We start from the raw sequence: 12,097 nt of genomic DNA, 5'->3' as shown, positions 1-12,097 counted from the left end.
GATTAAGGGAGTTATTAATGACGGAGATGTTTGCAACACGAAGAATCTGTTAAAGATAAGTCCCAGATGATACTGTAACATAAATCTGTGCAGTGCTAAGAGGAGGGAAAAAAACTTGTACCTGCAAAACCAACTTAGGGAAAAGTTCTCTGCTGATTATGAATCCAGGAAAAATATTAGCTCTGAGCACATAAACAGTGTACACCATAAACACACCTTGGCAATGTTAATGCCAATAGAAACAAAGATATTTTGTTCTGCAAGCCCAGGATTAGGAAGGAAGGGAAAAAAGCCTCCTACCCCTCTCCAAAGATAAGCAGCAGAAGCACTAGCACGTGGGATCAATGTAATGTTTGGATTATATTGCACAAATGTAAATGAAGTGATCCAGAGTTGCTTGCTTGCCCCTCTGGAGGTAATAACACATGCAATATGCAAGAACTTAATTTTCTCTCTAAGAAGAGATCTTTTCAAAAATGTTTCAGACTCAGTTTTAAAACCCTGTATGTTTTTCACACTCGGGACTCTAGGACTCTATTGAAGACATTACTCCAGACCTTGGTCTTCAGATATGCTGTCTAGTTTGCATTTATTTATTACCAAGATAACCATTTGAGCTTGTGTCAATATTGTCCTTTAACAATTCTCTTTCATATTTAACCCTATCTGTGTTTTTTGTTTGTTTGGTTTTGGTGGTGGTTGTGGTCTCCTCTCCTCTCCTCTCCTCTCCTCTCCTCTCCTCTCCTCTCCTCTCCTCTCCTCTCCTCTCCTCTCCTCTCCTCTCCTCTCCTCTCCTCTCCTCTCCTCTCCTCTCCTCTCCTCTCCTCTCCTCTCCTCTCCTCTCTTTCCCCACTTATTTAGTCTACCACCTAGGTCAAAAAGGACATAAGCAGATGAAATTCAGTTCCTCACCCTTTCTTCTGTTTTGATCCCAGCCTCTCTGGTAATAGCCAATGTACTACAACCAGTTGCAACATTCCCTTTATCCTGTATGTTGTTAATAGATTTTTGTTAACAGCCCATCCATATATCTTAGGGCAGATATTGGAACAGCTCGGTCTGTATTTCATTAGAACCATTTTCTTTAAAGCAAAATGAAGTCTCATTTGATCCCTTCTAAGCAACTTCTCCAGCACATGTACAATCCTATTAGCTAGTGGTGTGCTCTATCCTACCTGTCGCTCTCTTTCTTCAGAGTCTGTTCTACCTCCTGTGTAAAAACCTGGATAGTATCTAAAACCACAAGACTGAGAATCCATTTGTGCGAAGTACTAGGTAAACACAAAAAGGTCTTCACCTGCTCCAGAGAGCAAATGGAAAGCATTCTCAGAGAAAACAACAGGGGAAGTAATAACAGTGATAGATCTTTTAGTAGGCCAAATGACATATTATAGATAAAGTTTCTAAGTCAGGTCAAAAGGCAGTGCTAAAGGAAGAAAATCAAAAGAAATGGTGGTAAACAAGAACTGTGGAAGTCGTGGACTTCTCAACTCTAGCTGCTAGAACTGAATACGGAGTGTAACATTACACCGGTTTAAGTAACCACAGAGTAATTAAAATAAATTTAAGTTAGATCTGATTGCCTAGGCAGGCTATGAGCCCTTAGCTATACCTACTTCTTTTACTTTAGCACACTTTCATCTCAGTAGTAAGATTATGAAGCAAAGGCTTATCTCTGAGGCACTGCTGTCTGGTGCTGAGCACACACATCCTGATACTCCCGCCTGGAGGTGCAACGAGACCTTTGCTTGGAACCCTATTCTAGTTCTAGCGTGTCCTGCACCGCAGCACTCAGCAGTGACTTGACTTCATTCAGCCCACGATAGTCCACCTTTAGCCTCTACTCTCCATTCAATTTCCATTCACTCCAGAGATACTGAAGGATTCTGTCTCTGGTAGCTTGATGGCATTAGGTTACACTCTGTGCTGGTGTCCACTGGAGCCTTGTACTCCTGCTGTTCTGATGTGCCAGGCCAGCGGATCCACACAGTCCGGTAAATTCAGTTGTCCTCCTCTGCCTGGCCAGGGGCAAGGCCCCTCTAGTCCTGGTTGGAGTATCGATCACTTAATTCTTGCAAATGTGAGGAGGAAGATATAGGAAGACAGATACAGTTCCTTAGGGGGTGGACCTGTTGGGACAGTTTTTGCACAGCTGAGATGCAGGCCTATAGTGGGGCAGACAGATTTTCTTCATATTGCTGAAGCAACTGTATTCATGGGCCCATCGAGCTACAAACAACTTATTGTATTACTAAATACAATTCCCTTTCCTGTCATTAAAAAACATCTTCATGTTTAAGGTAATCTAACCTGATTGGCCTGTGTTTTATCAGTATGGACTAAAATAAAGTGAATCTGTAAAATATAATAACTATACTTACTGCCTATATTCTATAAACATAATTTATTAAATTACTTGAGATATATTCACAGAAGAATTGAAAAAGAAGGGATGAGGACTGGAAGAAGAATTGGTCCTATGGCAGAACTGTAGAAATGGTGGATGTGTCAGCTCTAATAACGTGAGACAGAGATGCGTGCAAAATTAGTTATTACTAGACTATCTACACCTCATCCTGAAAGAGCAATACAGTCACATATGTGATAAGCACACTGATAGAAATAAAGGAGTTATGCTATTTTACTTTCTAGAGCAAGACACAAAGCAGAAGCCAGAACCCAGTCAGCTTGATAACTGGTCCAGCCATCTGAATGGCCTCCAGACTCTCTTATATATGTATATAACAAACTAAATAGAGACCCTCAGTAACTCTTCTTCTACTGTTTTGATTGTATTTTATCATTCAGTGAGAGATTTCATGAGCAGCATATACACAGCTCAAGAGTACTCAGCAATTATTTATTGACTAGTACAAAGAATAGATAGATGGGACTAATGTGCTACCAAGTTAAGCATCAACCTGCTCACCATTTCCTTCTAATTCTCTGTTTGTTCTTGCTATTGTCCCTCCTTCAGTTGCTAACAATTGCCACCTCAATGATTACACTTTGCCTGTGTTTTTACTTTCTTACCTTGCATGACTATAGCTTAGGTGCTGCCTCACAACGCAAAACCAATCTTCTCAAAGCTCTAACCTACCATTTGCCACACCAAGCTGGAAGACAGGCCACAGAGAGCTGAATCTAAATCCTTGGACTGAGTAACATCTCCTGTCCAGATCATTCCCTGAGCAAACAGCTCTGAAGTCTTCTTGCTTCTGACAAATCTACGCTGTCCCCTTTTTCTTTCACACGGTTCTAAAAGCCTCTATTTTCCTTTTCTGCTTGGCTACACAACAGTGTGGCATGATTTAATTTCTGCATAAAATCCATTTGCTATGCTGATGTAACAAGCTATGTCAAATGGTTCATACCTTTGCTTGCAACTCTGACATCAATGATAGCAAAAATAATTAAGTAATTAATTCTTCCAGCTGACAGTAGCTGTGACTGAAGCAAGCATAAATGAAATACTGAACAGAAGAATGAAAAATCCATTCTGTATATCGTGCTATGGAGGCTCATGTCTGCATTTAGATTACAAATTTACATTCTAAATATCTTATTTACCATAGAAGAATTTACCTGGTAACCTCTTGATAAAGCAATTAGTTGCTGAGTGGCAGAGCCAACCTGTGTTATTGCAGGAATCAAATGTAATCTATATTTCAGCATTGCAGAAATAAGCAATGAGCATAGGTCCTTCCAATGTGTTTTCTGTATCACACTGTTCATAAACAGGCTGATGCTCAGAATGTAATATGTCCAATCTTAGCTTCATGGAAGTCATCCTACAATTTACCACCTTATAACACGCTGAGAAGATTTAATAAATGAAAGTACACAAGGTAATATTCAGTGGGCAGCCAAGAATTAAATATGTCAGCAATTGTCATTGAGCCTTGGCAATCAAACATTTCAAAATGTCAATATGGCCAAAATGCTGGGAAGACAAACCAAGAGCATAGCATATGGCATGCTTTGCTTGAGTATCATTCATTTTGTTACAGAGGTCTAAAACTGGTTGATGATACTGCTTCTGTGACAGTTCTGTAGTTAGTAGAAACTAGTTCAAAACAACTTTTTTTTTTTAGCCCTAGTTTGTATAATTTATGAATACATGAATATATGTACCATCTTATTGTTTGGAATGCAAATTTATGCTTAAAAACAACTCCAAAATAAATGAGTACACAAAGGAAGTTAGAATAATTCTGAAGGTAGAAAATTGACAAGATGATCATGAAATCGTCACATCATTAAACATGGGTTATTGCCCTAAAAATAAATAAATAAATAAATAAATAAATAAATCATCCTTTTTTTGTGATCACTTTTCCTTAGACTTTACAAAGAAGCTCCTTAACAAATCTTCATCTGAGATTTTATTTGCTGTTTGGCATTGGCCATCAGTTCACTGTCCTGGTGTTAACAGCCAGCTTTAATAGGTGTTTTGTGGCTGCTATTAGGAGAAGAGAGTCCTCTCATAAAGGATGTTAAAAGTTCCCTTGCACTCTGAAACAGCCCTCACTGCTTTCAACCTGACGTAACTGGAAATACTTGATTAAAATAGTAAATATTGTAAAACTATTAAATTTGAAAATACCAAATACATTTTATGGTGTTTTAATATTAATTAAATGTTTTTGTTTTTGTTTTGTTAATATTAAATAAACCATCATGTAGTCTTAGTAATATATCAATACTTACTCCTGCAAAATAGCTGAGTATGTCACAACAAGTTTTTAAATGAGTTGTAAAGGTGTTATCTTTCAGTTTTGAGTACCTATACTCAAAACCCTTGTACTAGGCTGACTGAGAGACAGGAAATACACAGCCTCTCTTCTCCATAGTGTTCTAATGAACACTGCAGGCCCCGCTGTTAGTCACATCACCCCTGAGGAGTCCCTGCTGGAACTACAGTGGTTGGAGCCACAGCATAACCTTTTAGATCTTTGATTAGCTGAAAGTTTTCCAAGTGTTAAAGCCATCTGCACAGTCCCTTAGGTACTCATCCCGCTTCCACTAGGTTGTTCTTGAGAAGAAGCAGAAACTGTGATTTAACGTAACACTGAAAATCAGAGCTATGCTACCCACCCTGGAAACACTGTACAGTAACTTCTAAAAAATTATGTTGCACATAACAATTTGACATATAACAATCCTTCCTCTGTGCAATTAGAATATATTAAGAAACATACACACAAAACATGGGATTGACCATGTGCCTGCTGGAACAAGGAATTGTGTGCAAGGAGTCTCTATGCTGAGTTCCTCAGATCACTCACATCATTGTAAGTGTATGGGAGGGAGCATCAAAGAAGGTTAGGTAGTAACTTCATAGTAGAGATATTAAAATTCAGGTTTTATTTGTCTGGCCACCATGATTAAAAAGTAACAAGCACTCAACATGCATGTCCAAAGAGGAAGGTGACCAAAGAAGAAATTGTCACTTAATTCAGAAACATGGAAGTAAACAGAAACTCCTAATTTAAAAAAAAAAAAAAAAAAAAAGTAATTCTAAACACAAAATAACTTGCACACACAATTTCAAAGTTCTGCTCCAAAATGTAAAACTGGTAAAGAAATGGTAAAGAAAGGCAGTCTATCCACGGACATTCCTTTTGTTTGCTTTCTAGGTAGCACTGGGACATTCATTTCCTCCAGGCGAAAAACTGGAAGACTGTGTATGATTGCATTTTCTATTTTCAGCTTAAAAAATAAGAAGTCTAACACACTGCCCACAGCATCCTCTGAAATGTACAAAGAAAAAATCTGAAAAGTTAGAGGCTTTATATTTTCTTGGATTTGGTGGCATTTTAGGAACATTCAGCAGATGCAAAATCTTCTACAAGCTCAGAGAAATATATTTGCTAGAGGACCACCCTGTGTATATATCTCTTGCAAGAACATATGATAACTAGATAATACTGGACAAAAAGTACAAAAAGTTCTGCTGTCAGAGAATATCTTTTTGTATTTAACTCCTAGTAAAAATGTAAAGATCTGAGAATATTTCTCATTTTAAATAAAGATGTTTCAAAAAAGCTGTGTATACTCATTTCATATTGCTTCACATTTTAAATAGAGGTGATTAAAAATTTCTGATGTTATTCTTCAGCAAAAGCACGTTCTACAAGAGTACTCTCTTAGAAATTTAAGAGGATTTCAGAAGAAATCTCCATGTCTCTAAGTTGCCAAAGAACTTTTGTATTTTTTTAACACACTGTTAGACAAAGTTTTAATTAATCGGGGGCACTGATATTTGGGAAACATATTTGACTTTGGATACATTTTGGTCTGTTTGATTTTTTGAAAAGATACAACACAAACTCCTCCTTCAGCAAAAGACTGTACTTTTTAAATAATTGTCCTCAAATTAGAAGAGAAGATAAAATAAAATAAAATAAAATAAAATAAAATAAAATAAAATAAAATAAAATAAAATAAAATAAAATAATAAAATAAAATAAAATAAAATAAAATAAAATAAAATAAAATAAAATAAAATAAAATAAAATAAAACAAAGTAAAATAAACCATTGAAATGAAAGCCTATTTTCTACCAGCTTTGGTTTAAAATAAGTAGCAAAATACATATGTCATGATAAACCTGCAAAAAATATTCATTTGGAAATTTCAAGTCAAAATTAGCTTGAAAGCTCTGTACTAACAAAAATAAGGAGATGCTCTGGGGCAGTTTTTCACGACAGCAGGTTACCTAACAGCACAGTGCAACCTAAACTCTTTGTGTTTCTAACTTACTAACAGCAGGTTCAAAGCTGTGCAGTTCTTTAAATGCTTCTACAAAATTGGCGAGAGTGAAAGGAGCCTGGGAAGGAGCCCAGGACTGCCAATAGAGATGACAACTAGGCATGTCATTGGTAAATCGTAGGATTTACTGTGCTAAGGAGTGGGGATGAAGACATTTTAGGAAAAAAAAAAAAAAAAAAAAAAAAAGCAAGAGGTAATAAAAGAGCAAGGCTAAGGCTTTGACGTGTAAAAGAAGCTGAGATAGATAAATCCTACTCGGAACAGATAAGCAGTAGAAACTAAAATAATTTTCTGGCAAACACTGTAGTAAAAAAAAGTTTACATAGCTGTCAGCAAAGATTTTTGGGCAGGACACCCCCTGCTTGGAGAGGTTCAGAAGCCACCCATGATGTTCCAGAAGCTGGCCCAGGAGGCACTGCAGGCTGCAACCCCACTGACAGTAGCTAGCGATTTGGGTCCGCAGCAGGAAAAAAAAATGTACTGGGACTTTTTATTTTTTTTTCTTTTTTAAAGTGATGGCAAGGAGGCACTTGTATGCACAGGGCTGCTTTAAAAGGGAAAATAAATCAGTGAAATGCTGTATTGTGCATCAAATGTCTGGCATTATAGCTTCTCTTATTCTGGCCTGAACACTACAGGATTTCTTGCAGTTTGTTGAAATGCCATAAGGAGGGTATATCAGAATAATCTTCTCGTGTCTGATTTATTTTCAGTTTAAAAGTCAGTTTGCTAGTCTAATCTCTCACCACTAGCATAGGAACTCCTGAGGATTAGCAGGATATCACTTTAGGCTTTTATATTAGCCAATGCTAGAGCTGACATTTCCCAGATTCATAAAGATGTCACTCTTTTTATCTGATACCATAGATTCAAATGACACCTTGCCCAGAGCATCCCACAATACTTGCTCACTGGATAAAAGGTCCTGCTTTCACCTCGGATCTTCCCTTTCCTGTACTATCCCTTATTTAGGCCTTTTAAAGTCTGTTGTGTGGCCAAGTGCCATGGCCCCTCTTTTTTCCACATACTGCCCCCTCACTGTTCAACCAACAGAAAACTGCCCCATGCTCATCCCCATGTTAGAGCCCTCTCATCCCCTGAAAACAGTGCTCCAGGAGGGAAGGAGAGGCCAAAAGACCTGCTAGCAGCTTCCAGGCTCGGCAGCTGCGGCTGGTGGAATGAGGTTCCTCTGCTGGAGATCCAGCACCAACCTCCAAGAAGCCTGGGCACCTTCTCTGCGCACGTTCCTGCAAAGAGCTGGAGGAGACGGTGTCCCAAGGGCACAGACACCATCGGCCTGATGTCCACTGCAGCAGCGGGTCCTGCTGGAGAACCCAGCTCACTGGCAGCAGCAGCTGCTCGCCCTTCAAGGCTGGCATTACCCCATGTTTATGGAATTTCTCCATGGATCTGCTCCTGCTTCTTCTATCCTCTGCCCCAAAGCTTCATGCTAAGAACCACCAGGGAGCCTGCTGGGGCCTCCATGCCCTCCTCAAGGCAACAATTATTCCTTCTGCAGAACCTAAGGAGCTATCAAAAGCCCCCAGCACTCACGTTACTGAGATTCCTGTTCAAAGCATGAACTGAACACATGCATGGGGGGAGCCGGCCTTCCTTCCCGAACTGGATGTCTGCTCTGAGGCCCCCTAACACTTCACACTGCAGTAGCTGCTATCTTACTGCTCACTGTTTCTAGAGGAAATGTCAGGCGGGTGGAAAACTCAGACTGCTTGCCCTAAGAGACTGTGGGGAGTCAGGAAGGGTGAGGTAGAACAGCAGGCTGGACTAAAATGCCTGGCACCAAGCATGCCAAAGCTCCTGCAAGACCCATCTTCCAAGAAGGCCTTAGGCTGAACTGAGCATGAGAGGACTCATTTCTGATGCTTCATGCAGTTACACAGTTTTATTACTAGTTTTATGCTGCACTTAACATTTGACAAATGAAAAATGCATTGTGAAACTACTAACTTTTAATTTCACAGAGCATACTGAGTCTGCTCAGGGAAACACATTTTCTATGTCCATTAACTCTGGTGCTCCAAGCTATATAAAGCAGCATGCCCCAGCGGTCAGTACTGCCTTAGTATGTTGGCTACTCAATGAATAGAGTATGTAAAACACCATTACTTCATTCAGCTAAAGGACCTCTAATGTTAGGACAAATACTGTCTCAGCTTCATAATTCAACTCTTCACTATTTTGTTTCCTTCACAGCTGCACACTGTAACGACAGCACAGCCAGTGGATTTCCTTGCATTTCCAGTGCCCTCATGGGGAATGCTTCTGATTATCTAAAAATAGAACACCCACTGATCCTTTTGTTTTCCAGAATCATCTAGCCTAAAAGAAAGGGATGTGTATTTTAAAACTGATTTCTTTAATATGTCATTGACAAATTGATCTAAAAGCCAGAGGTCTGTAATTTCTTGCTTGGCTTCATAACTCTGTATTTTGTATCTCCTACTCATAAACTCGTCCAATCCCCCCAATGACTTGAAATGACTCTGAAAATGACTGTCATGCTTTCTTAGTTCCTTAAAGAACTGTTTTTACATCATATATCTCTAAAGGAGTAAGTACGTATGTTATGTGAACATAATTTCTCTCTCCTTGTTGTGCTCTCAAGGTCTGAAAACAATCAAATTACCACAGCTTAAATAAAGTACCCCTTCTTCTCTTTCCTAAAATATCCTCATGCTACTATTTCTGGTACTTCCCTTTTCTCTAGTCTCTAGTCTGGTAAGAAGCGTAATGTTTGTTTCTCCCTTTTCTATATCTGTCTCTCTCTCCATATTTGAAAGAGGTTTTTTTATATCTAGTGTTGTCTTATTCCTTCTGGCTGGTGTATCTCTCTAGTTTGTATTTTCTCTGTCTCTTGTAGATGTGTTCTGATCTCTCAGGTTTGTCCTTTTTTATTTTTATTTTTATTTTTATTTTTATTTTTATTTTTATTTTTATTTTTATTTTTATTTTTTTAATTTTTACTTTTTGTATTTTGCTTTATTGTGGGCTTTGGAGTTTTTCTGCTTTAAATTAATTCCTTACATATTCTGTTTTCTAAACATCCTGAAGAATTTACTCCATATTTCACACCTGCTACCAAGCACCCACCCAGCCAGCAGGGAGTCCCATGGTGGTGGTGGCACCAGGTTCTTCCAAAGGAGAGGACCAAAGTGTGGAGCTGCCCAGAGCCCACCATGCACCATGCAGGATGGGATTTCCAGGATTTCCTATCAAAGCAATGCGCATCATCCCAGAGCCCTGGACTTCAAGCTGTAAATGAGATTTAATACAGACAAGATAAAATATCTGTAGGTAGGTTTACATCTTGTTTATTGGGTAGCTAGTATTATCCACGCTTGCTACCCACAGAGCTATCAGCATGACAACAGAGGCGGGTTGAATTTGTATTATTCATGGTTATGCTACTGTCTGTATGTTTAGCACATCAGAGGTACAAAACTGATTTGTTTACGTTGTCATTATAAACCAACACTAAATTGATTTATGTTCTACTTTCTTCTTTAATAAGTTTTCTTCCAGAGCTTTCATCTGATATTTATGCTCAACCGTGAAGCAAGGCAGAAGTTTCAGATATGTCTTCTCTGATCTGGCATTGTCATCTCCAGGCATTGTCTAGTACAATTGTTTACTTTAAAGTAAACAATTCAATTCAAGCAAACAATTCAACAATTTCAATCACTTTATTTTTCTATATTTATATTTTATTATCAGGAACGATATTATTGTTTGACTTCAAATTCTTTTTTTCTGTGCTAACTGTGCTATTTCTAGTTATTATTTATTGGTCTTATTCCTCTTTCTTAGGTACTCTAATGACAAAATTAACTGCTATAACAAACAAGATCATCACCAGGGAAAAAGTAATTCATACTCATAGCTTGTACTGTGTCCTTTTGAAAACCAATTAGAGTTTTTTCATAGACTTTAGTAATGACACAGCCAATACCTATGAACTTCACAAATGTGTATATGTACAATTATGTAAAACACATACACATATGTAATTGTTGTATTGATTTCAATAAGGCTCCTACAGGTTCTTCATAATGTGCGATACTAGGATACAGACTGGCACTCATCCACACTGCCTGCTGGGAACAGTGGCTGGCAAATGCTGTCCCCCAGGAACCATCTGGGAGGCTGCTGAGTGTCTTGGGCCAAAAATGTTGCAGGGAACATGCTAGTAATTAAGCAGAAGTGATGACTTCACGCCAGCACCTGGCCCTTCCCCATCCTGTTTGCTTTCTCTGTGCCTGAGGCTGTCAGTAAGGATAAATGCCACTGGTGATGCTGATGTTCTGTTGTGCTTATGGCTAACCAAGCTAATCCCAAACTTGCTGTACAACAAACAGTCAAATGAAGGTGTGGCAAACAGCCAAGTGAAGATGGCAATACCTTTCAAATATTAGCCAAGGATCAAACTGAAAACAAGACAGGCATTAGTCTGTACTCCATTTGCTAATGCTCCCAACCATGCTGCCTCTTTTCCAATCACCCACAACCATATCTCAGCTACTGTCTTTCAGCTCATCTTTGTGGAATTACTGGCTCCTGTACCCCAGCCTTTTCACAAGTCCGCATGTAATGATTCAATGTGTGGCAGTAAGAGCCACACCGCACGCTTGTGAAACTCTGCCTGTGTCACCCTGCCTATGCTGATCCCCCACAAGAGAGCAAGAGGCTCTCAGCAGGCACTCTGGAGCTCGCTGGGTTGTTGGCTAATGCACAGTGGTTACACAGGCGTGTGCTAATGGGTAAGTGCAGCATAAATCTGTGAGCTGCACTGCTTCTGATCACAGTAAAGGAGGACAAATACTCTGAGACGGCGGATGGTTGTAGGGGAGACCTTCAGACTTTATGCAGACCTCCTTGCCTGATTTAAAAATTTGATTTACATTTGATTTTATTTTTTACATGATCTATAAATCATGTCCTGACCCCTGATCTCATCGTCACCTGGCTAGATATGCCAGGGATTTTACTGCATGCAATAACAGAGCACAACCACTGAGCTGTGTGCAATCTGAAAAACACACCTCAGTGGTGAAGACTTTTCCTTTTTTCCATGTGGTTTTGCAGAGTGTTTGAGACCCCAGCTTTGTACATCCATAACACCCAAAGAAAATCAATAGAGCAGCAGCAAGTCCAGCACTGACACCAACCCCAGCAACACAGATGGTAGCTGCCAGAACAGACAGTCTCTTCCTTTTGATCTCTTCTGTGGACATTCTGCACACAAGCCTAGGGAAGAAAAAACAAAAAACAAAAAACAATCATGCATTCCACCATGCTTTAATAT

The sequence above is a fragment of the Anas platyrhynchos genome, chromosome 2, assembly GCF_047663525.1.
Source record: "Anas platyrhynchos isolate ZD024472 breed Pekin duck chromosome 2, IASCAAS_PekinDuck_T2T, whole genome shotgun sequence".
NCBI lineage: Eukaryota > Metazoa > Chordata > Aves > Anseriformes > Anatidae > Anas > Anas platyrhynchos.
The sequence above is the reverse complement of the archived record's forward strand: the minus strand, read 5'-3'. Positions refer to the sequence as shown.